The sequence below is a fragment of the Crinia signifera genome, chromosome 12 (genome assembly GCF_055691185.1).
Source record: "Crinia signifera chromosome 12, ASM5569118v1, whole genome shotgun sequence".
NCBI classification, from domain to species: domain Eukaryota; kingdom Metazoa; phylum Chordata; class Amphibia; order Anura; family Myobatrachidae; genus Crinia; species Crinia signifera.
This window is the reverse complement of record NC_139228.1, coordinates 49,483,674-49,505,649: the sequence shown is the minus strand read 5'-3', so window position 1 is coordinate 49,505,649 and position 21,976 is coordinate 49,483,674.

The window sequence follows — 21,976 nt, the reverse complement described above, 5'->3', positions numbered from 1 at the left end:
GCTGTGGAAAGCCTACGTCCACGCCCGTGCTAACTGTCTGCAGGTCCTCTATAGTCACGGCAGCGTCTCTGCTGCTACCGCCTCCTCTCCGCAGCGTACCAGTCTGCTGCTGCCATGTAGCGTGTGGGCCACATGCGCGGACGTCCTGAACTCCGTCCAGACATGCGCACTCTGGCCCGGCGCTTGACATGGACTAGACCCCTCTCGTGCGCTAGTCATGTCACATCGTGCACAGCAGCAGCAGACTGGTACGCTGCGGAGAGGAGGCGGTAGTAGAGACACTGCCTTGAATATAGAGGACCTGCAGACGGCCAGCGCGGGCAGTGGGGAGGTGGTAAGTTATGCAAAAATCTGGAGGACACTTTCCACGGCAGCAGTAGTTAGTACATAGGCATGTGCAGGGGGGTGCCAGTGGTGCACAGGCACCTCCTAATGGCGCCCCCCACACGATTGCACGGGGGGGGGGGATGGAGGGATGGAGCCATCACATGAGTTATGGGCAACCTTTATTCCAAACAGGATCTATTAAGACCTGTTAATAGTGGGTTTTTTTTGTATATGTGTGGTGTGTGTGTGTGTGTGTGGGGGGGGGGCACCAGGCACCGTGGCGCCTAGCTACACCGCTGCCGACGCCTCCCTGAACCGCATCCTTTGCTGAGCGGTTAGCGCCGGCCCTGCATGGGAGTCCTCCTGACTGTGCCAAAGAGCAGCATCACTCAGTCAGCGCTGGCTGAGCTCCCTGCTCCCCTTAGCCGGAGCCCGCTCACCTTGGCCCGCCCCCTCAAGCTGCGTGCATTCCTGCGTCCATCCTCTCACCCTCCTGGCAGGCTTCCAGAAGTCCCGCGATTTGCTGACTTTTGGGGGCGTGAAGTGCCTGCCCACATAAGAAGTCCCTGGCTGACCTGTGCCTGGCTGACCTCCCACCGAGCCTGCTGTCTGGTATAATGAGGTATTATAGGTATAGGTATTATAGTATTATAGGCCCACACTCTCATTTTCTGATGCTGCCCCCTCCCCCCCCCCTCTGACACTGACCCCTCCCCCTCTTTCTCTGGCGCCGTCTCCTCCCCCTCTTTCTCTGGCACCGTCTCCTCCCCCTTTTTCTCTGGCGCCGTCTCCTCCCCCTCTTTCTCTGGCACCGTCTCCTCCCCCTTTTTCTCTGGCGCCCTCTCCTCCCCCTCTTTCTCTGGCGCCATCTCCTCCCCCTCTTTCTCTGGCGCCATCTCCTCCCCCTCTTTCTCTGGCGTCATCTCCTTCCCCCTCTCTCTGAAGCCGTCTCCTTCCCCTCTCTCTGACGCTGTCTCCTTCCCCCTCTCTCTGATCCTGTCTCCTCCCCCTCTCTCTGAAGCTGTCTCCTTCCCCCTCTTTCTGAAGCTGTCTCTTCCCCCTTTCTCTGATGCTGACTCCTCCCCCTCTCTCTGTCGCCGTCTCCTTCCCCCTCTCTCTGAAGCTCTCTTCCCCCTTTCTCTGACACTGACTCCTCCCCCTCTCTCTGACGCCGTCTCCTTCCCCCTCTCTCTGACGCCGTCTCCTTCCCCCTCTCTCTGACGCTATCTCCTCCCCCTCTCTCAGAGCCGGCCCTAGCCTAAATGATGCCCTAGTCAAGATTTTGTCTGGTGCCCCCTAGCATCGCCACTAGTTCCGCCTCTGACCCTGCTCCCCTTTCCCAGCACCATCAACCCTCATCATAGCAGTCATCATTTTGGTGCTCCTACCCGCAATATTTTAAATAGAAACAGCGCACACATTCGGTGCGCAGCCCAAACAGGGGTGTGTTCTTGCTGGGAAGGGGCATGGCCACACAATAGTACCCCCAATTCAAATTATGCCACACAGTAGTGCAACTTTATTCACATTATATCATGTGATGGTGTCCCTTATTCACGTTACATCACACAGTAGTACCACTTTACCTTATATACATTACTCCTCACATTATTCACATTATACCCTTAGAAAACTATCCTGAGAAAATATTGTATTTCAAGCACCTCCATGGCCACACTGCAACCCAGCACAAAGCAGTGTGTGCTGGGCAGAGGAGAAGAGCTGCAGCTTCTGCTGTCACTTAAGGGGAGGGGGCCCGGGGCCCCCACTGGGCCCTTCCATCAGACTTTGGTCTGGGTAATTTGTACCCCCTACCCCTTTCTCTTGGCACCCCTGATAATACCACACAGTAATGCCCCTTACACATGACACACATTATTAATGTCCTTATAACCATAATGCCCCTTACACATTATGCCAACCTTTATTAATGCCCTTCATACACATAATGACACACATAATGCCCCTTACACCTATGTTGCACATTATTAATGCCCTTATACACATAACACACATAATGCCCATTACACATATGTTGCACATTATTAATGCCCTTATACACATGACACACGTAATGAATGTTACACATATGTCGCACATTTTTAATGCATTTATACATGACACACATAATGCCCCTTACACATATGCTGAACACTATTGCACAACCAACCCACCCGCAGATAGCACTCGCACAGCCAGTAACACTGTGAGCTCTGCCTCTGCTTGGATACAGATGTTTCCTCATACATCTTGCCTCAATAGGCCATGCAGCTCCTGGCCAGTTCTGCTAACGTTGGGTGCCTTTTTTGCTGAAAATTCATCTTATTTGCATTGTTATGTGACCAGAACACACAAGGAGCTTCCAATGATTAAAATGATATGCGGCATACCTATATTCTGTGTGCGACTGTGGCTGTACCTGCATACGGAATGCTATGTTACAGTGATTTCAATGAATACACTATTTCATATGCAGATACAGCCTCACTCACACACAGAATATAGGCATGCTGCATATCATTTTAATCAGCAGAAGCTGCTGATGCCCCTAGGCATTCCAAATGCCCTAGGCAACTGCCTAGTTTGCCTATGCCTAAGGCCGGCTCTGCCCTCTCTCTCTGATGCTGTCTCCTCCCCCTTTTTTGTTTAACATATAAAACCAGTCACTGAGAACATTTTATAAACAATTATTTAATAAAAAATTACTCAGACCTAAAGACTCGTTAAGACCTCGCGGCCGCAAGGTGCCAGTTTTAGACATAACATGGCCACGCTTAAATATAAAATCATAGACCATGTGCCCCCATCGTTAGAGGGGGAAACAGAGCAAAAAAGTTGCTACAGTTAGAGTCCCGTTGGATATATATCGTTGAGACACCTTGCGGCCGCAAGGTCTTAACGAGTCTTTAGGTCTGAGTAATTTTTATAAAATAATTGTTTATAAAATGTTCTCAGTGACTGGTTTTATATGTTAAACAAATCATAACCATTCTCCACATAGGATCATACTGTGTCCCTCAAGGTGCTTTACATGATTATTAAGATATACAAGTAATGTCAGCATTTACTGTAAGTGTAATATGTTTTTCTTTTTTAAAAACATTTTTTACCTATATTATAATCACTGTAAATGGAGCATGTATGTTCCTCTTCTTTAAAGCACTGTACACACATTTTTTGCAATTTTTAATTCACGTTATGTGTGCACTCTTGTTCGATGCTGCAGAGGAGATGCCGGGAGAAGCGTCGCTGTCTCCCTGACATCGCAGCCACCTCCTGCACGATACAGCCGCCGGTATATGACGTCATCGGCGCTGGACAGAGACAGAGGCGGGCAGCGTGGAGGGGTGGACGGATGGACGGCTTCCCCGGCGTCGATTGGTGAGTATCCTTATATCTGTAATGTATTCACTATTGTGTGCTATCTGATGAAGGGGACTAGCTACCCAAAACGTTATTAAATGCACCCAGTTTCACCTTGATCCACCGCCTGTATTAAGTCTTATGGGCCCTACACACATAGCAATGTGTGTAGGGCGACCTAGCTACTGTATGCTAGGTCGGGCTGTCTGCGCCGCTATCGCATAGCACACAGAGCTGACAGCCCACACACAGAGCGAGCTGTCAGCTCTGTGTGCTAAACGAGCAGACAGCGCCAGTGTTCTCCGGTGGGAGAACCCTGCCGATGCCGAGATTGATGGACACTGTTCATCAATCTCGGCCAGCGACAAAGACGCGCGGGGACGCACATTGCTGTCGATATAGCCCCCACACATACACCGATGTGAGGGCATTTTCTAAGTGACTTTGCCAAACTAAGCAAAATCGCTTAAAATGCCTTAATATCTGCATGTGTGTAGGCCGTATAAGAGTGCCGCCCCCCCATGCCAGATTTTATATATATATATATATATATATATATATATATATATATATATATATATATATATAATGTGTTATGGGCATTACAGTGTGTGGCATGATGTGTAATTGCCATTAAGGTGTGTGGTATAATGTGCAATGTGTACTACGTTGTGGCGTAATGTGTATTTGGCATAACTGTGTTATGAACATTACAGTATGTGGCATAATGTGTAAGGGTCATTATGGTGTGTGGAATAATTTATTTACAGTTTCTTATATAGCGCAGCATATTCCGTTGCGCTTCACAATTGGAAACAACCAGGGGCGGATCCAGGATAAAATGACAGGGGGGCACCATGATAAAAAAGGGTTTAGGTGGGGGAGGGGCGGTGTTAGTGGTGCCAGTGTATATGCTAAGAGAGCGGCAGAGAGAGGGTGGGAATGGGATTAAAAATAGGTCCTGGCATTTAAAGTACACAGGCCCACCATGGCGACAAAAGTGAAGGATGCAGTTGTGCGCGCGCCGAAGGCGCGCTCCAGAAAAGTGGGTGTGGCCACTCAACAGGGGGCATGTCCTTGGAGTGTAGTGTATAACACCATATACAACTTTTACACATTATGCAACAAAATACTAGACCCCATTATACTTGCCCCTTACACATGATGCCAAATGGATTGAGCCAAAATTCAAATAATGCCACATGGATTGAGCCAAAATTGACTTAATAACACATGGATTGAGCCAAAATTTACATAATGCCAAATGGATTGTGTCAAAATTCACACAATGCCACACGGATTGAGCCAAATTCATAAAATGCCATACGGATTGAGCCAAAATTCACATAATGCCACACAGATTGAGACAAAATTCACATAATGCCACATGGATTGAGCCAAAATTCACATAATGCCACACGGATTGAGACAAAATTCACATAATGCCACACGGATTGAGACAAAATTCACATAATGCCACACGGATCGAGACAAAATTTACATAATGCCAGAGATTAAGCCAAAATTCACAATACACTTCATAAACAGGGACATAGGCCCTTATTCAGATCTGATCGCAGTACACATTTGTTCTCAAAATGGCCAAACCCATGTGCACTGCAGGTGGGGCAGATGTAACATGTGCAGAGATTGTTAGTTTTGTGTGAGTTATTTCGTTTCTGTGCACGGTAAATACTGGCTGCTGTATTTTTACACTGCAATTTAGATTTCAGTTTCAACATATCCCACCCAAATCTAACTCTCTCTGCACATGTTACATCTGCCCCACCTGCAGTGCACATGGTTTTGGCCATTTTGAGAACAAATGTGTACTGCGATTAGATCTGAATAAGGGCCATAGTCCACCAAAGGCACGCATTAAACATTTACACCATAATGTCCATTACACGTTAAGTTACACGCCATTATGTCCATTATGTATTTTGCCAAACACCATAATGCCTATTAAAAATTATGCTACATAAGTGCTGCTTATCTACATGCTCATTGCCAATGGTTCCATGCTCATTGCCAGAGGTTCCATGCTCGTTGCCATGTGGGATTACATGTTCATTGCCAAGGAGGAATACATGCTGGAGGTAAATGGGGGACAGCCGCCACCAGGCAGAAGTGATAGCCACTGACAGTGGCAGAGCCTTGCTGTATTCAGAGCACTGCAGGTCCCGGCTATTTGAAATAATACCCCTTTCACACCAGAAAATGCATTCCCAGGTTGGCCCCTTTTACACCAGCCTAGTCCCTGCATTTTCTGGTGTGAGGGGGAGAGAAAATCACCCCTCCCCCTTTAACCAGTTATCTCATTTAACCGGCTATATCTTCGGAACCAACTGACCCATTTACATGAGACAAGTATCATATTGAAGAACTTTTGAGTGGGCTTTGAATGATTTTGGTCCAGTGAAACTGGAACGTTTGATTCCAGAGTAATCTGCCCTCAAAGAACATGACCAGCCATGAAATTCAAAAAAATAAAATCGGTTTACATGCAATATCTCTAGAAGGGATTGACCGATATGGACCAGCCTGGTATCATATTGAAGGCCCAGCAATTTGGAATTGAATGAGATCAACCACAAGCTTCTTTGTTTCCAGAGGGGGAACTGGCAGCCATCGGAACCGGGTGGGGGTCGGAATTGACGGGTCCCATATTATCCTATGGGGAAAAAACGTTACAGCTTTGCCAGGCGATATCTCCGGTTCCCGGGGGGCTAGAGACACTGGGCTGGGCTCGTTGGAAAGCCCTGGTCCTCAGCTGACAGGGAAATGACAGGGGGCACGTGCCTGGGTGCCCCCCCCCCTGAATCCGCCACTGGAAACAACAGTGATTAAACAAACTGGGTAGATACAAACTGATATGGAGGTAGGAGAACCCTGCTCGCAAGCGTACAGTGTCAGTGGCGTAGCTAAGTTTTGGGCGCCCCCCGCCGTTAGGGGGGGGGCGCCCCCCCCCGCCCCACCACCCATTGCAAACCCCCCCAATCCCCGCAGCCTTACCTACCGCGCTGGTCCCGGTGGCTCCGTTATTCTGCTGAGGACCACCACAAAATGTCCGCCCCCATACAGCAGACAGTTTCAGAGAACTGTGTGCTATATGGGGGCTGCCATTTTGTGGTGGTCCTCAGCAGAAGAACCAGCGAGATAGGTAAGTCTGCGAGGGATTGGGGGAGGGGGGTGTGTAACTATAGCACTGCAGCCCCTGGTGCCCCCACATGCACAGCGGTGGTGGGGGCTGCGGTGCTATAGTTACGCCGCTGTACAGTGTATGGCATATTGTCTAATAAGCATTGGTTCTTCATAAATTCTTTGTGTTTTTCTTTAATTTGGGGGGGGGGGGAGGGCATAATTTTACTGAAACAGTCCTGTTTTTCTTTTAACAAATATGGGAGGGGGGGGGGGGCAGAATTTATTTTGGCAGGGGGGAGCAAAATTTCTAGTTACGCCACTGCTGACATGACACACTTAGCATCACCCCTGGACTGATACGGCACAGGTAGCATCACCCCTGGACTGATATGGCACAGATAGCATCACCCCTGGACTGATGTGGCACATTTAGCATCACTCCTGGACTGATACGGCACAGGTAGCATCACCCCTGGACTGACACAACACACTTAGCATCACCCCTAGACATAAGTGCCGATTTATGTTTTTGCTGGTGGGTGCTCAAGCCAAAAATGAGTGGCTTCATGGGGAAGGGGTGTGGCCACCAAATAATACCAATTTATATTATGGAGCACAGTTGTCTCAAATATTCAAATTACGACAACAGAGTTCCACATACATAAATGCCCCCACAGTGCAGGTACATAAATTTCCCCCACAATGCAGGTACTCCGCGGAAAGAATACCGGCACATTGTTTCCCAGGTAGCGGGTCCGGCGATGTGGGTGCTGCAGCCACAAATTAGCAAGTTAATATGTCGGCCCAGCAGCGAGACTCGGGCCTGTGGGTGCTCGTCAATTTCCATGGGTGCTCGGGCCCTTGAGCACCCACAGAATCGGCACCTATGCCCCTAGACTGATATGGCACACCTAGCATCACCCCTGGACTGGTACGGCACACGTAGCATCACCCCTGGACTGATACAGCACATTTAGCATCACCCCTGGACTGGTACGGCTCCCCCAGGAATTATATGGCAGACCAGGCTCACCCCAGGAATTATTCAGCACAGATACTTTTAATAAAAAAGGCAGCTCCCCAGGAACTGTATGGTTGATTTATCAGCACCCCAGAGATAATATGACACACTTGGCTGACCCCAAGAATTAAACAGCACACTTGGCTGACCACTGGACTGATACAACACCCCTGGTATGATATGGCACACTTAACAGCCCTTACAGTTTAAAAAAAAAAACATAATAACTTTTTAAATAATTTTTCATAAAAAAATGGGTGATACAGGACACTGAGCAACACAGCTAGACTTATATGGGACACTGGGCATCACAGATGGATTGATATGGGACACTTAACACCCCTTGCAGGTAAAAAAAAGCCACCTTTTTATTTTAATAAAAAAACAGGGGGCAGCTCCCCTGGACTGATACGGGACACTGGGCACCACAGCTGGACTGATACGGGGCACTGGATAGGTCAGCTGGACTGATATGGCAGACTTAAGAGCACCCCATTATTTAAATGGTAAATTTGGTTCACCCCTGTAATTATACATGACACATTGCTGCACCCCTACAATTATACAGCGCACATGACAGCACCCCTGGACTGATACGGTACACATGGGACAAGCCTGGAATTATAATGCACACATGCAACACTTTTGCAGTAAAAAAAATATGTACCTTTTCTTATTTTAATAAAAAAAGGACAGCTCCACTGGACTGATATGACAGACTTAGCAGCACCCGATAAATTATACGGCACACATGGGGCACTCCTAGAATTATACATGACACATGGCTGCACCCTTGGAATTATACACAACATACGGCAGCACCCCTGGAATTATACACAAAATATGGGGCACCCCTGGAATTATACATGACACATGGGGCACCCCTGGACTGGTATGGCACACTGGGCAGCACAGGAGAAAAAAAAATATTTTTTGCAAATACACAGCAATCCCCATTTATTAGCCCCCCGGTCCCTTAGTAGTGCCGATATAATAGTACCCTTTTAGTGTTTCCCCCTTAGTAGTAGCCCCCATATTAGTTTTCCCCTTAGTAGCTGTCCCCCATAGTAGTTTTCCCCTTAGTAGCTGTCCCCCATAGTAATTCCCTTAACAGTTGTACTCCATAATAGTTTCCTAAATAGTATATTTGTCCCCCATTGTAGAAGCTCCCTCTCAGCTTCCATTACAGCCACCATTACAGCCCCCTTTTAGCAGACAACATAGGACATATCCGTGCTGTCTGCAATCAAGTGCGGAAATCAAGATGGCGCTGATGACCGGGACTTATATCAAGTATGGATCTTGTGAGATCCGACGCAGGATGATGATGTTTTGCTGTGTTATGCACTCCGACTCTGGGCAGGAATACCCAAGCATTGCTTAGGTCTGGGTTTGGATCGGGGTTGTTGGGCGATGTTCGGATTTGCGGATTTTTTTTAGGGAGATTATAGTTGGTAGTAAAATTTTGCACAGCGCCCCATTGAGGGGGCGTATCATGCTCCACCCAAAGGGTGTCTAGTTCTATATATGGAGAGACCTAGACGTGTGGGTGTGTACTTCTATATCTAAGAGGAATCTTTTCAAATTACTTATATCCAAATGTAGATGAGCCCCAAAGCAGTTAATAGGAGCTACTATACTTGCTAAACAAAAGTCACTGACAACAGGGATTGTTCATCTATGTCTTACATGTGGTTCCATATAAATATATTTACAATAAATGCATGTACCCAGAGGGTTTGTTGTGTTTGATCACCAATGCTGGGAAATGGCACTGATGATTCCATGTAAATTTATCTCTCATTCCTTTTTTTCCCAAAAATGTAACAGCTACAGTACATACAGTAATGTGGGCTAGGTGAAATGAGGGATATTGCTAAACTAATCATGGAGAGAGGAGATTGTTTCTATTTCAAGTAGTCTCCTGCAGAATGCAGGAGGGTAGGCAACTATGACAGTACAGTATATAGAGTATATAGAGCATCCTCAGTTGCAGATCTGTTGCATATCTGATCCTCTAATCATCCTGTGTCCCTGATGCAGGGGATATACTACATAAAGGGTATAGAATATACAGGGTGTACAGTATATAGGCAGTATATAGAGCATATACAGTATATAGGGTGTATAGTATATAGGGAGTATATTGAGCATATGCAGAATATAGGGTATATAGAGCATCCTCAGTTACAGATCTGGTGCACATCTGCTCCTCTAATCACCCTGTGTTACTGATGCAGGGAATATACTATATATAGGGTATATATGGTGTACAGATTATACAGGATTTACAGTATATACAGTATATAGGGTGTGTAGTATATAGGGAGTATACAGTATAGAGTATATGCAGAACTGTATATAGGCTATATAGAGCATCCTCAGTTACAGATCTGCTACACATCTGCTCCTCTAATCATCCTGTGTCACCGATGATGAATGATTTCCACGAAGCAGGGAATATATTTGCGTGACTCAGTAACACTAAACAAGCGAGGCACCATGTACAGCGCTAGGGGGTAATAAATACTTGTGGTTGTGCTGGAATCCAACTCGTCGGTCTGGGCTGAATATTTCCTGCACGTTCTCTGTATCTTACACCTGCATTTACTAATCAGAGACGCTTCATTTCCATTACACATACTGTAAGTAGGTGACCTATGTTTTGGGTTATCCTCTGCCGACACAAAGGGCCTGATTCTGGTTGACCCGCTAAGCAGTGTAAATTTAAAAGTAACTGAAGATGTCCGCACAGTGGCCCTACACAGAGGCAAAACTACACCTCTGTGGGCCCCATAGCAAAATTCGAAAAAGGGCCTCCCCTCCCCCCAAAGGGTGGCTAAGAGGGAAATGGAGAGGCACTACCAGGTGAGCTGTCAGTAGTTTATATATTTCCAAATAGACGTCACTCACTGTATCTTTCAATATACTTGCCCTGGTGCCCTCCAGGAAAACATGTGACTTAGAGCAGTATATAAAACAAGGGCCGCATAGGCCCGAGTGCATCTAAGAGCCTGTGAATTTGTGATTGTAAATAAAGCTATTGAAAGATAGGGTAGAGGCCAAAAGGAAATCCCAGGTGAGTGGCAGCTAGATCTGCCTATCAGGTAGCAGGTGGGAGTGAGCTTAGAAGGCAAGTTATATATGCTATATATAGGCAAGTTGCCAGGAAGGACTTCCTCTTTGAGTATGGATTTGATCAGGACAGGACAAGCTGAGATAAGTACCTCATACCTTCTCTAACTTTCCTTTTCTCCTCATTTCTTCCTACTGTGCCTGTCTCAGCTACCCTGTCAGCATGTCAGGCCGCCCAAAGAGATTCGCTCCCCCCCCCCCCCCCCGCTGGCTTGCAGAGGCTGCTCGCCCGTTATAGCATGTGGCGGGGCGCGGCGGAGGTAGTGTGCCTGTTAGGCCTAGTTATTCCATGGCCGCAGCGGGCAGTGCTAACGCCGGCATGCATGCGGCCTCCGCGTCATGCAGCCCCGCTGACTTCCCCGATTGAGGGATGCCGGCTCCCCTAACAGGTGGCCCAGCCCGGTGGTTGCCCATAGCACCACTGCGCACGCATCGGGCGGACGGGCATCCATTGCTGGTTCCCCGGAGGGGGATTGCAAGGGCAGCCCCCTGCAGGTGGTCATGGGGGGGCCAAGTGTGGGGACATCCACATCATTAGGGCCTTCCATATTTACAGGACATCCGGGCATAGGCCCTGCCTTACACCCAGCGGTTGGGCACCTGCTGTCTGCCAGCATGGATGCTGGCCCTGGGCCTTCTCGGGACGGTCGGAGGGAGGCCCCTTCATATGCGCCCTCTCAGGGTTTCGGGCGGGCATTATGCACCGCATCCCGGGCAAGGTTTTCACGGGGTATCCCACACACCAGTGCGGCCACTGGGCACCCGCCCAGAAGCAGGCATACCCACTGAGCGGTTACCCTTCACAGCAGGAGCAGCGGGCTGCCTATCATACCCAGACAATACAGGTCCCCACAGCCCCTCCCACAACTAGTGGTCATGTTAGGGAGGATGATGAGGGATCTACTGTTTCAAGGTCCAGTGTTAATGTTCTCCCTGTTTTAGCAGACATGACTACAATTGGAGGATCGGTGGCGGGATCAAGCCGCTCTTCACGGAGGGTTTCAACATCAGTTTCGGCCCCCAAACGGCCCGTCGTCCCAGCGGGACCGTCCACGTCCGGTGGGAACACGCCTCCAACCCCCTTGGCCCAGGTCGGTTCCAGCAGCAGGGGTCAGTCCGATGGGTTTTCGAGGCCTACAGTGGCGGATACTGCAGCAGCCTTGGCAACACCTGCAGTTGAACAGGACGCTGCATCTACTGATGGTGAGAACACAGATAATTCTTTATGTGATTCCTCCTCTTACCACTTGACTGCTAGTAGTGGGAACGAGGGGACAGCAGAGCGCCCGCGTAAGCTTGCAAAATTGGTGGCGAGGGCTGTAGCCAAAAGAGTTAAGGGCCCCAAGCGCACGCGTAAGGACAAGTCCCCGGCCGAGGCTCCTTCGGCGGGGGACATGGTCCACTGCTCCAACATAGCCGTGTCTAGGGGTTTGCGCAGGGGGGTAAAAGATAGGATCAAGAGGGGCAAGTTTGTGGAGCTCTTTACCCTCACAGCAGACATGAAAAAGGACTTTGACAAGGCTAAGAAGTGCTCAGCCAATGGGGAGCTCGCCTTTAAGAGCTTCCATAATTGGCTGAAAGGGTACCTCATTTTTGCCTCTTGCTATCTGAGCACTAGGCCTGAGGAACATTTGAACGTCATTCGTTACCTGTTTCTGGTTAACGAGGCGTTCATCAACTATAAAAACAGCGCCTGGCGAGACTATGACGAAAAGTTTTGTCGCGCCCATGAGGGGTCCACAACCATGCCCATGGGGTGCAAACACGTGGAAATATGGATAGAGGTGATAGGGAAAGGACAGCCCTCCTCAGAGACAACGGGTAAAAAGCCTATTCTCGGGGGGAAGCCCGGGGGTAAGCCCGCAGGCAGAGGTAGGTGTTTTGCCTTCAACGACGGCAAATGCCACAGGGGGGCAAAATGCAGTTTTCGGCACGAATGCCGATGGTGCGGAGCCGGGCACCCAGGGAAATCTTGCAAGGCAGCAAGGACTCCTGAGCAGGGAGATGCTGGACCTAGCAACAAGTAAGGCCCCTTCACCCATAATTGTGGCCCAACTGGCTCACTGGTTGGCATCCTACCCTAGCAGGGAGGAGGCCCAATTTTTGTTTAATGGTTTTCAATTTGGTTTCCGTTTGCCCATCCCCGAGTCAGTTTTAGTGGTATCCAATAGAAACCTGAAGTCAGCAAGGGATTTCCCGGGGGTGGTGAGACAGAAGGTGCAGACGGAGGTAGGGTTGGGCAGGATGGCGGGCCCATTTCCGGCCAAACCCTTACCCCGCATGTGTTTTTCGACGTTGGGAGTGGTGCCCAAAAAAGCACCGGGGAAGTATAGATTAATACAACACCTGTCTTACCCCCACGGGCACTCCATCAATGACGCCACCACGAGGACCAATGCAGCGTCCACTATCAGCTGTTTGATGAGGTGCTGGGTTTGGTCAAGGGTTGTGGTCCAGGGGCCCTGATGGCGAAACTGGACATCGAGTCCGCTTTCCGGCTCCTCCCGCTACACCCAGAATCTTTCCGCTTCATGGGTTTCAGGCTTGACGGGGGCATTTTCATAGATAAATGCCTGCTGATGGGATGCTCGGTCTCCTGCTCCTATTTTGAGATATTCAGTACCTTCTTACACTGGTGCATCCAAGAAAGCATGGGCCGCAGCGGTGTGGCACATTATTTGGATGATTTTCTCTTTGTAGGACCAGGAGGGGATGAAACCTGCGCACACATTTTAGCCAGGGCAACGAGCATACTTTGGTATTTAGGGGTACCCATAGCTGAGGATAAAACGGAGGGGCCCCCCATGGTGCTGTCATACCTGGGCATCGAAATTGACTCAGCAGGGGGCTGCTGTAGGTTGCCCGAGGACAAAGTAGCCAAGCTGCAGGCTCTTATTGAGGAATGTTGGCGAAAGGGGAGGGTTGGCTGCGACTGATTCAGTCTCTGCTCGGATCTTTCAATTTCGCTTGCCGCATCATCCCTATGGGGTGGGTGTTCTGCAGGAAACTTGAGAGGGCCACGGCTGGGGTACGTGACCCCCATCACACAGTTCGGTTAGGACGGGAGATTAAGGACGACCTGGGAGTCTGGTCCAGTTTCCTGGAGCATTTTAATCGAGAGTTGCTATGGCCAGCCGACCCTTACTCTAGCATTGAGCTACAGCTGTACACTGACGCAGCAGGGTCCACGGGCTTTGGGGCTTATTTACAGGGAGAATGGTGTAGCGCCCCATGGCCGCAATCCTGGGTTGACCGTGGTTACACGGTCAACCTGTTGCTGCTGGAATTGTTTCCCATCATTGTGGCGGCAGAATTGTGGGCAGGCCAGTTGGCAGATCAGATCATCGTGTTCTGGTGCGACAATTTAGGGGTGGTTCACGCCATTAATAACCAGAGGGCGGCTTCCCCCGAAGCCTTGCGCTTATTGAGGTACCTGGTACTGCACTGTCTGCAACACAATTCAGTTTAGGGCTCGGCACGTCCCGGGGGTAGATAACAGTATAGCGGACGCACTCTCGCGGTTCCAGTTTGCGAGGTTTCGCGAATTGGCCCCTGAGGCTGCCCCCACCGGGCTTAGTTGTCCCCCTTTTGTATGGCAGGTCATAGAGCCGGCATGAAATCCCTAGCCCTCCTGTCTTTGGCCCCTTCCACGCGTAGAGCCTTTGGGGCAGCCTGGAGGGACTGGTCCACGTTTCGGGTCTTAACCGAGATGGGCAGTAAGTTGGTCGAGGACCGTTTACTCGCCTTTGTCTGCGAGCACCACCAAAAGGGTAGATCAAAGTCGGCTATGGCGGTGGCTTTGGCGGGGATAGCTTTCTATTCCAAACTGCTGAATTGTCACGGGAATGGGATTGGATGGGTTCGTGTGAGTGTCAGGTACCACACTGGAGGCAGCAGGCGTAGGGTTAAATCGAGCCGGTTTAATAAAAGATGGTTTCATGTATGTACATAGATACTTCTCTTGTACAACGGGCACTCAAATACTTCTTTGAGGCAATTCGGGAACAAAATTAAGCAACTTGCTATAACTTGGAAAAGTCCGGTGGGTACTTGTTTCCTAGAACGGCCACAATCGTGAGTGATCGTGGCTCTTAATTAAGGGACACGATCCTCACGATGTGGCCGATTTTTTACACTTTTTTCACTTTGATTGACAGAAATCGGGTCAATCGGTCGGTCGCGACCAATTAAAATCGGCCGCGATGCGACCGACCGATTGACCCGATTTTTCCATAGACTTCAATGTTAAAAAATCTTTTAACATTGAAATCGGGAGGATCTTGTCGGTCTTGTGCCATTATAATGGCACAAGATGAGATGGACTTGATTAAGTCCATCTCACATAGGGAAAAATGTTAAAAAAGGTGAAATGGGCCAATATGACCCATTTCACATTTTTTATGTGCCCGCCATGACCCCACGATAGACGTCAACCCGAAGCGTGGCGAGCGCAGCGAGCCCGCGAGGGGCGGCGGTGCGCGTCCTCCGACCTTTTCATTCCCCTACTATCCACTAGGGCGTGGAGTGAGAATAGAATAGTGTGGCGAGCGCAGCGAGCCACCGAGCCCGAAGCGTGGCGAGCGCAGCGAGCCCCGCGAGGGGACGCGTATACCTGTGAAGTTAGACGCGTCCCCTCGCGGGGCTCGCTGCGCTCGCCACGCTTCGGGCTCGGTGGCTCGCTGCGCTCGCCACACTATTCTATTCTCACTCCACGCCCTAGTGGATAGTAGGGGAATGAAAAGGTCGGAGGACGCGCACCGCCGCCCCTCGCGGGCTCGCTGCGCTCGCCACGCTTCGGGTTGACGTCTATCGTGGGGTCTAGCCCACTTAGTAACATTTGTGGGGGCAATTGAAAATAATCAGGTGTAAAAAAAAAAAAAATCGGGTGAAAAATCGGTCGATCGGATCGGTCGCATCGTATGCGACCAAATCGCATGCGATGCGATCGATCCGATTTTTTATCTTACGACCACAACGATCCAAATCGTTGTGGCCGTTCTAGGAAACAAGTACCGTCCGGTGAAAGACTGGGGAATAACGACAATACGGTGCTGGACAATACCGCTGGTATGGAATGGAGGTTGGGAAGGTAGCCCGAAGACGATGAAGGTAACTGGGCACAGGTAGACGGAGAAAGAGCAGGCTGGATGAAGAAACTGCCGACGGGGTAGCTGAGCCAGAGCACAGGTTTCACAGGGTTAACTGCTGGTTAGGACCGAGAGAAGGCAGGAGAGTAACAGACAGGCTGAAGACTCTTTTGCACTGACACCAGATAGCTCCTGACAGACTCCCTAAATCCCCAGGGAGATGCTGCCATTGGCCACAGCGGTGCAGTGGGCTGAACACCATTCCCTGGCCCAATCCTGCATAGCCCTCAACCAAGATGGCGCCGCCAGCCTCTGGACGCTGCTGACGTCCAACAGACCGGCGCCGCCCGCACTGAGAGAGTCCCAGCTACAGGCTCCCCGCTGCGTTCCCCCTCTGCCGCCCAGGACCCAGCGCCAGACAGGAGAGTCGCCGACGCGCACGGAGCGGTGAGTAGGAGACACACTGCGTGCCGCCGGCGGCTCTCCTGACAGTACCCCCTCCTTTCGGAGTGACCCTCTGCTTTCTGGGTATTTTGTGGGGATTCCTGCGGAAGAATTGTTTAACAAGGACTGGGGCATGAAGGTCAGAGGCATTCACCCAAGAGTTCTCCTCGGGACCGTAGCCCGACCATTCCACCAAGTATTGGAGGTGCGAGTGATGTCGACGGCAGTCCAAGACTCTCTTGACTTCAAATTCGGCATCTGTACAGACAACAGGAGCTCTGGGGGGCTTTTGTCGGAAAGGACTTAGCTTTAAAGGCTTGAGCAACGAGACATGGAACGAATTTGCAATTTTCATAGAAGCCGGAAGTTTTAACTTAACAGCAACTGGGTTGATGATTTGGGAAATCTGATATGGACCTATGAAGCGTGGTGCAAATTTCATCGAGGGTAGGCGTAAACGAAGATGACGGGTGGACAGCCATACACGATCTCCGATCTTGAAGTTAGGTGCAGCTCTTCGTCGGCGATCTGCGAATCTTTTATATCGAAGTGCAGAGTTTGACAAAGCTTCTTGAACTTTGGACCAGATATGTGAGAAGTGCTGTAAGGAAGAATCGACTGCAGGAACCTCCGATGCCGGAAGATTGGCAAATTCAGGGGAACGAGGATGTTTTCCATAAACAGTAAAAAATGGGGTATGACCAGAAGAAGAATGGTAGGAATTGTTGTGAGCGAATTCGGCCCATGGAAGAAGATCTGACCAGTCATCTTGAGAGGAGGAAATGAAGAATCGTAGAAAGGTCTCCAAATCCTGATTGATGCGTTCGGTTTGACCATTGGACTGTGGGTGGTATGCTGAAGAAAACTGAAGCTTGATTTGCATGGCTGAACACAAGGATTTCCAGAAACGAGCTGTGAATTGTACCCCTCGGTCGGAGACGATTTCAGATGGAAGTCCGTGTAATTTGAAGATGGAAGAAACAAAGAGTTTGGCCAACACAGGTGCACTGGGAAGCCCTTTGAGAGGGAAGAAGTGTGCCATTTTCGAAAACCTGTCTACGACGACCCAGATCACCGTGTTTCCGTTAGAGACTGGGAGGTCGGTGATGAAGTCCATCGAGAGATGTGTCCAGGGACGACTCGGAATGGGGAGAGGATGAAGAGGACCAGCTGGCGACATACGGGATGTCTTGTGTTGCGCGCAAGGAACACAGGAGGATATAAAACTTTTGACATCTGTGGACATAGACGGCCACCAATAGGAGCGTTGTAAGAATGTTAGAGTCTTTTGCACCCCTGGATGACCAGCGAAACGTGAAGCATGGGCCCATCTTAATATCTTGGTGCGGAGTTCCTTAGGAACGTATGTCTTCCCTGGAGGTGGCACAGGAGTAGTTGACGTAAGTGCGAAAACAAGCGGGTTCAGTATGGGTTGAGGTTGGATGTTTTCCTCAGCGGAAGAGTCAAAGGACCGGGACAGGGCATCCGCCTTACTATTCTCTGAGCCGGGACGGAAGAGAATTTGGAAATGGAAACGTTCAAAGAAGGTGGACCATCGTGCTTGGCGGGCAGTGAGACAATGAACATTGCGCAGGAATGAAAGGTTTTTATGATCAGAATAGACCGTGATTTTGTGTCGTGCTCCTTCTAACAGATACCTCCATTCTTCGAATGCTAGCTTTATGGCTAAAAGTTCTTGTTCGCCAATAGGATAGTTTCTTTCTGCTGGAAGGAATTTTTTGGAGAAATAAGCGCAGGGCAGAAGTTTATTATCTTCGTCTCGCTGAAGGAGGATAGCCCCTACTCCCTCAGATGAGGCGTCAACCTCTAGAAAGAATGGCTTGTCTGCATCCGGCTGAAGGAGGATAGGAGCAGTCATGAAGGCTAACTTTAATTGTTGAAAGGCAGCAAAGGCTTCAGGAGGCCACTTGGCTGGATCAGCTTCCTTGGTGGTAAGAGCAGTAAGGGGTGCTGCGATGGTAGAAAAGTTATGAATGAATCGGCGATAATAATTAGAGAATCCGAGGAATCTCTGCAGACCTTTTAAAGTGGTAGGAGCCGTCCAATCTTGTATGGCCTTGACTTTAGCCGGATCCATCTGTAAGCCGGACGGAGAAAGAATATGGCCCAGGAAAGGCACGGTGGAAGCTTCAAAGACGCACTTCTCAAGTTTACAGTAGAGGCGGTTCTTCCGGAGGCGGGTTAGGACCTCTTTGACTGTCTGACGATGGCTCACAAGATCTGAAGAAAAGATGAGGATGTCGTCCAGGTAGACAACAATTGAGTGGTAAAGCATATCTCGGAATATGTCATTGACAAATTGCTGAAACACAGCCGGGGCATTACAGAGTCCAAATGGCATCACCAGATACTCGTAGTGGCCGTCTCGGGTATTGAATGCCGTCTTCCACTCATCCCCAGGTCTAATACGAATCAAGTTATAAGCGCCCCTCAGATCTAATTTGGTGAAGACAACGGCACCTTTGATTCTATCAAATAGTTCGGATATTAATGGCAGGGGATAGCGATTCTTGATTGTGATGTCATTTAGACCACGGTAATCTATACAGGGTCTCAAAGACCCGTCCTTCTTTTTAACAAAGAAAAACCCCGCGCCGGCGGGTGAAGTGGAGGGGCGTATGAACCCTTTCTGTAGATTCTCCTGTATATATTCGGACATTGCTTTTGTCTCAGGTAAGGAGAGTGGATAAATGCGACCTCGTGGAGGGACTTTACCGGGGATAAGTTCAACTGGACAGTCCCAAGGACGGTGAGGGGGAAGAACGTCTGCTCCTCTCTTACTGAAAACGTCACTATAAGCAGCATACTGAGATGGTACTGAAGGTTCAGACTTGCTTGATGATGTCTGCCGAAAAGGAATCACTTCGGAAAGACAGGAAGAAAAACAGTTCGTGCCCCAGGTCTCCACCTCCATAGTCTCCCAGTTGATACGAGGATTATGCTTAGACAGCCAGGGTAGGCCAAGAACCAGTTCATGAGTGGACCGTGGAATGACTAAGAAATCTATCATCTCTTGATGCAAAACCCCGACTTGAAGAAGGAGGGACTGGGTCTGGCAGGAAACTTGGGCATCAGGAATTCTGCTCCCGTCGACTGCTGTCAAGAAGAGGTTCTGAGTTAAAGGCTGAGTACAGAGAGAGTGTTGGGCGCAGAGTGCTGCAGAGAGGAAATTGCCCGCGGCACCGGAGTCTACCAATGCTCTCAACTGAATGGGACCTTGAGGTGTAAAAAGCTTCACTGGTATGGTAGAGTCTGTAGTCATAGGAGAGGTAACCAATACTCCCAATCTGGCCTCTCCATTGCCGATTAGGAGAGGTCGTTTCCCGGCCGGCGAGGACAAGACAGGACCATGTGGGATGATGCTCCGCAGTACATGCACAGGTTCTCCCTTTTGCGCCGTGCTTTCTCTTCAGGTGACAGGCGGAAACGATTTATTTGCATGGGCTCCTCGGAGGGTTGAGGTGGAGCGGACACTGGTCTCGGGACAGGGTTCTGGGAAGTCGGAGTTCGGGCTTTAAAGTGGTCGACACGACTCCTCTCCATCTGCCTCTCATGCAGGCGGAGATCCACCTTATTGCATAATGAAATCACTTCCTCCAGTGTAGCTGGCATATCCCGCGTGGCTAATTCGTCCTTCAAGCGTCCGGACAGACCATTTAGGAAGGCGGATTGTAGAGCCTCATTATTCCACCCCAACTCGGACGCTAGGGTCTGAAACTGTACCACATATTGACTGACTGGACGACTCCCCTGACGGATTCTTAAAATCTCCATTGCTGCTAAGGTCACTCGTCCTGGCTCGTCAAAGATGCGTCTGAAAGTGGAGATAAACCCAGAGTAATCGGAAAGGAGCGGATCGGAGCGCTCCCATAATGGGGATACCCAGTCCAAAGCAGTACCGGTCAGGAGGGATACGATATACGCCACTTTGGACTTCGAAGTGGGGAAATTGAAAGGTTGAAGAGTGAAGTGAACCTCACACAGATTTAGGAATCCGCGGCAGGCCTTCGGAGATCCGTCAAACTTGTTCGGTGTGGGTAAATGCAGATGAGTGGACACGGTGGGAGGTGACGTGGCCACCGGAGGTGAACTAGCCTCTGTGGTAGACCCAGAGGCAACTGCTACAGCTTGAGGCGGAGATAAGGTCTGGAGGAACTGTGCTACCTGTTGCTGGGAGGATTCCAATTGCTCTAAACGAGCCACAATGCTTTGGAGCACATCGACTGGAAGTCCCTGAGACCCACTCGAATCCATTGGGTCAGTGCAAACTGTCACGGGAATGGGATTGGATGGGTTCGTGTGAGTGTCAGGTACCACACTGGAGGCAGCAGGCGTAGGGTTAAATCGAGCCGGTTTAATAAAAGATGGTTTCATGTATGTACATAGATACTTCTCTTGTACAACGGGCACTCAAATACTTCTTTGAGGCAATTCGGGAACAAAATTAAGCAACTTGCTATAACTTGGAAAAGTCCGGTGAAAGACTGGGGAATAACGACAATACGGTGCTGGACAATACCGCTGGTATGGAATGGAGGTTGGGAAGGTAGCCCGAAGACGATGAAGGTAACTGGGCACAGGTAGACGGAGAAAGAGCAGGCTGGATGAAGAAACTGCCGACGGGGTAGCTGAGCCAGAGCACAGGTTTCACAGGGTTAACTGCTGGTTAGGACCGAGAGAAGGCAGGAGAGTAACAGACAGGCTGAAGACTCTTTTGCACTGACACCAGATAGCTCCTGACAGACTCCCTAAATCCCCAGGGAGATGCTGCCATTGGCCACAGCGGTGCAGTGGGCTGAACACCATTCCCTGGCCCAATCCTGCATAGCCCTCAACCAAGATGGCGCCGCCAGCCTCTGGACGCTGCTGACGTCCAACAGACCGGCGCCGCCCGCACTGAGAGAGTCCCAGCTACAGGCTCCCCGCTGCGTTCCCCCTCTGCCGCCCAGGACCCAGCGCCAGACAGGAGAGTCGCCGACGCGCACGGAGCGGTGAGTAGGAGACACACTGCGTGCCGCCGGCGGCTCTCCTGACATGAATGAACCAGACCCCACTAAGTCTTTTGTGTTGGCTAAGGCCATGAAAGGTTGGGCCAAGGTGCAACCGGTAGCCCCGGACGCAAGGCGGCCCGTGGATGAAAGCATGCTAGCAAATCTCATGCAGTGTGGCTGTGAATAAGTTTGAGGCGGCTCTTTTCAGAGTGGCCTTCTCATTCGCATTTTTTGGCGCGTTCCGCGTAAGCGAACTAGTTGCGTCTAGCAAACAGTCACAATCTGGCCTTCTCAAGGAGGAGGTAGTCCTGCGGGAAGGACAGGTCATGTGCAAACTGCGTAGATCCAAGACGGATCAAAGGGGTAGGGGTACATGGGTTACCCTGAAGGCCCAGAGCGTAAAGGCTATCTGTCCAGTCTCTCTGGCAGAGGATTACGTGTCC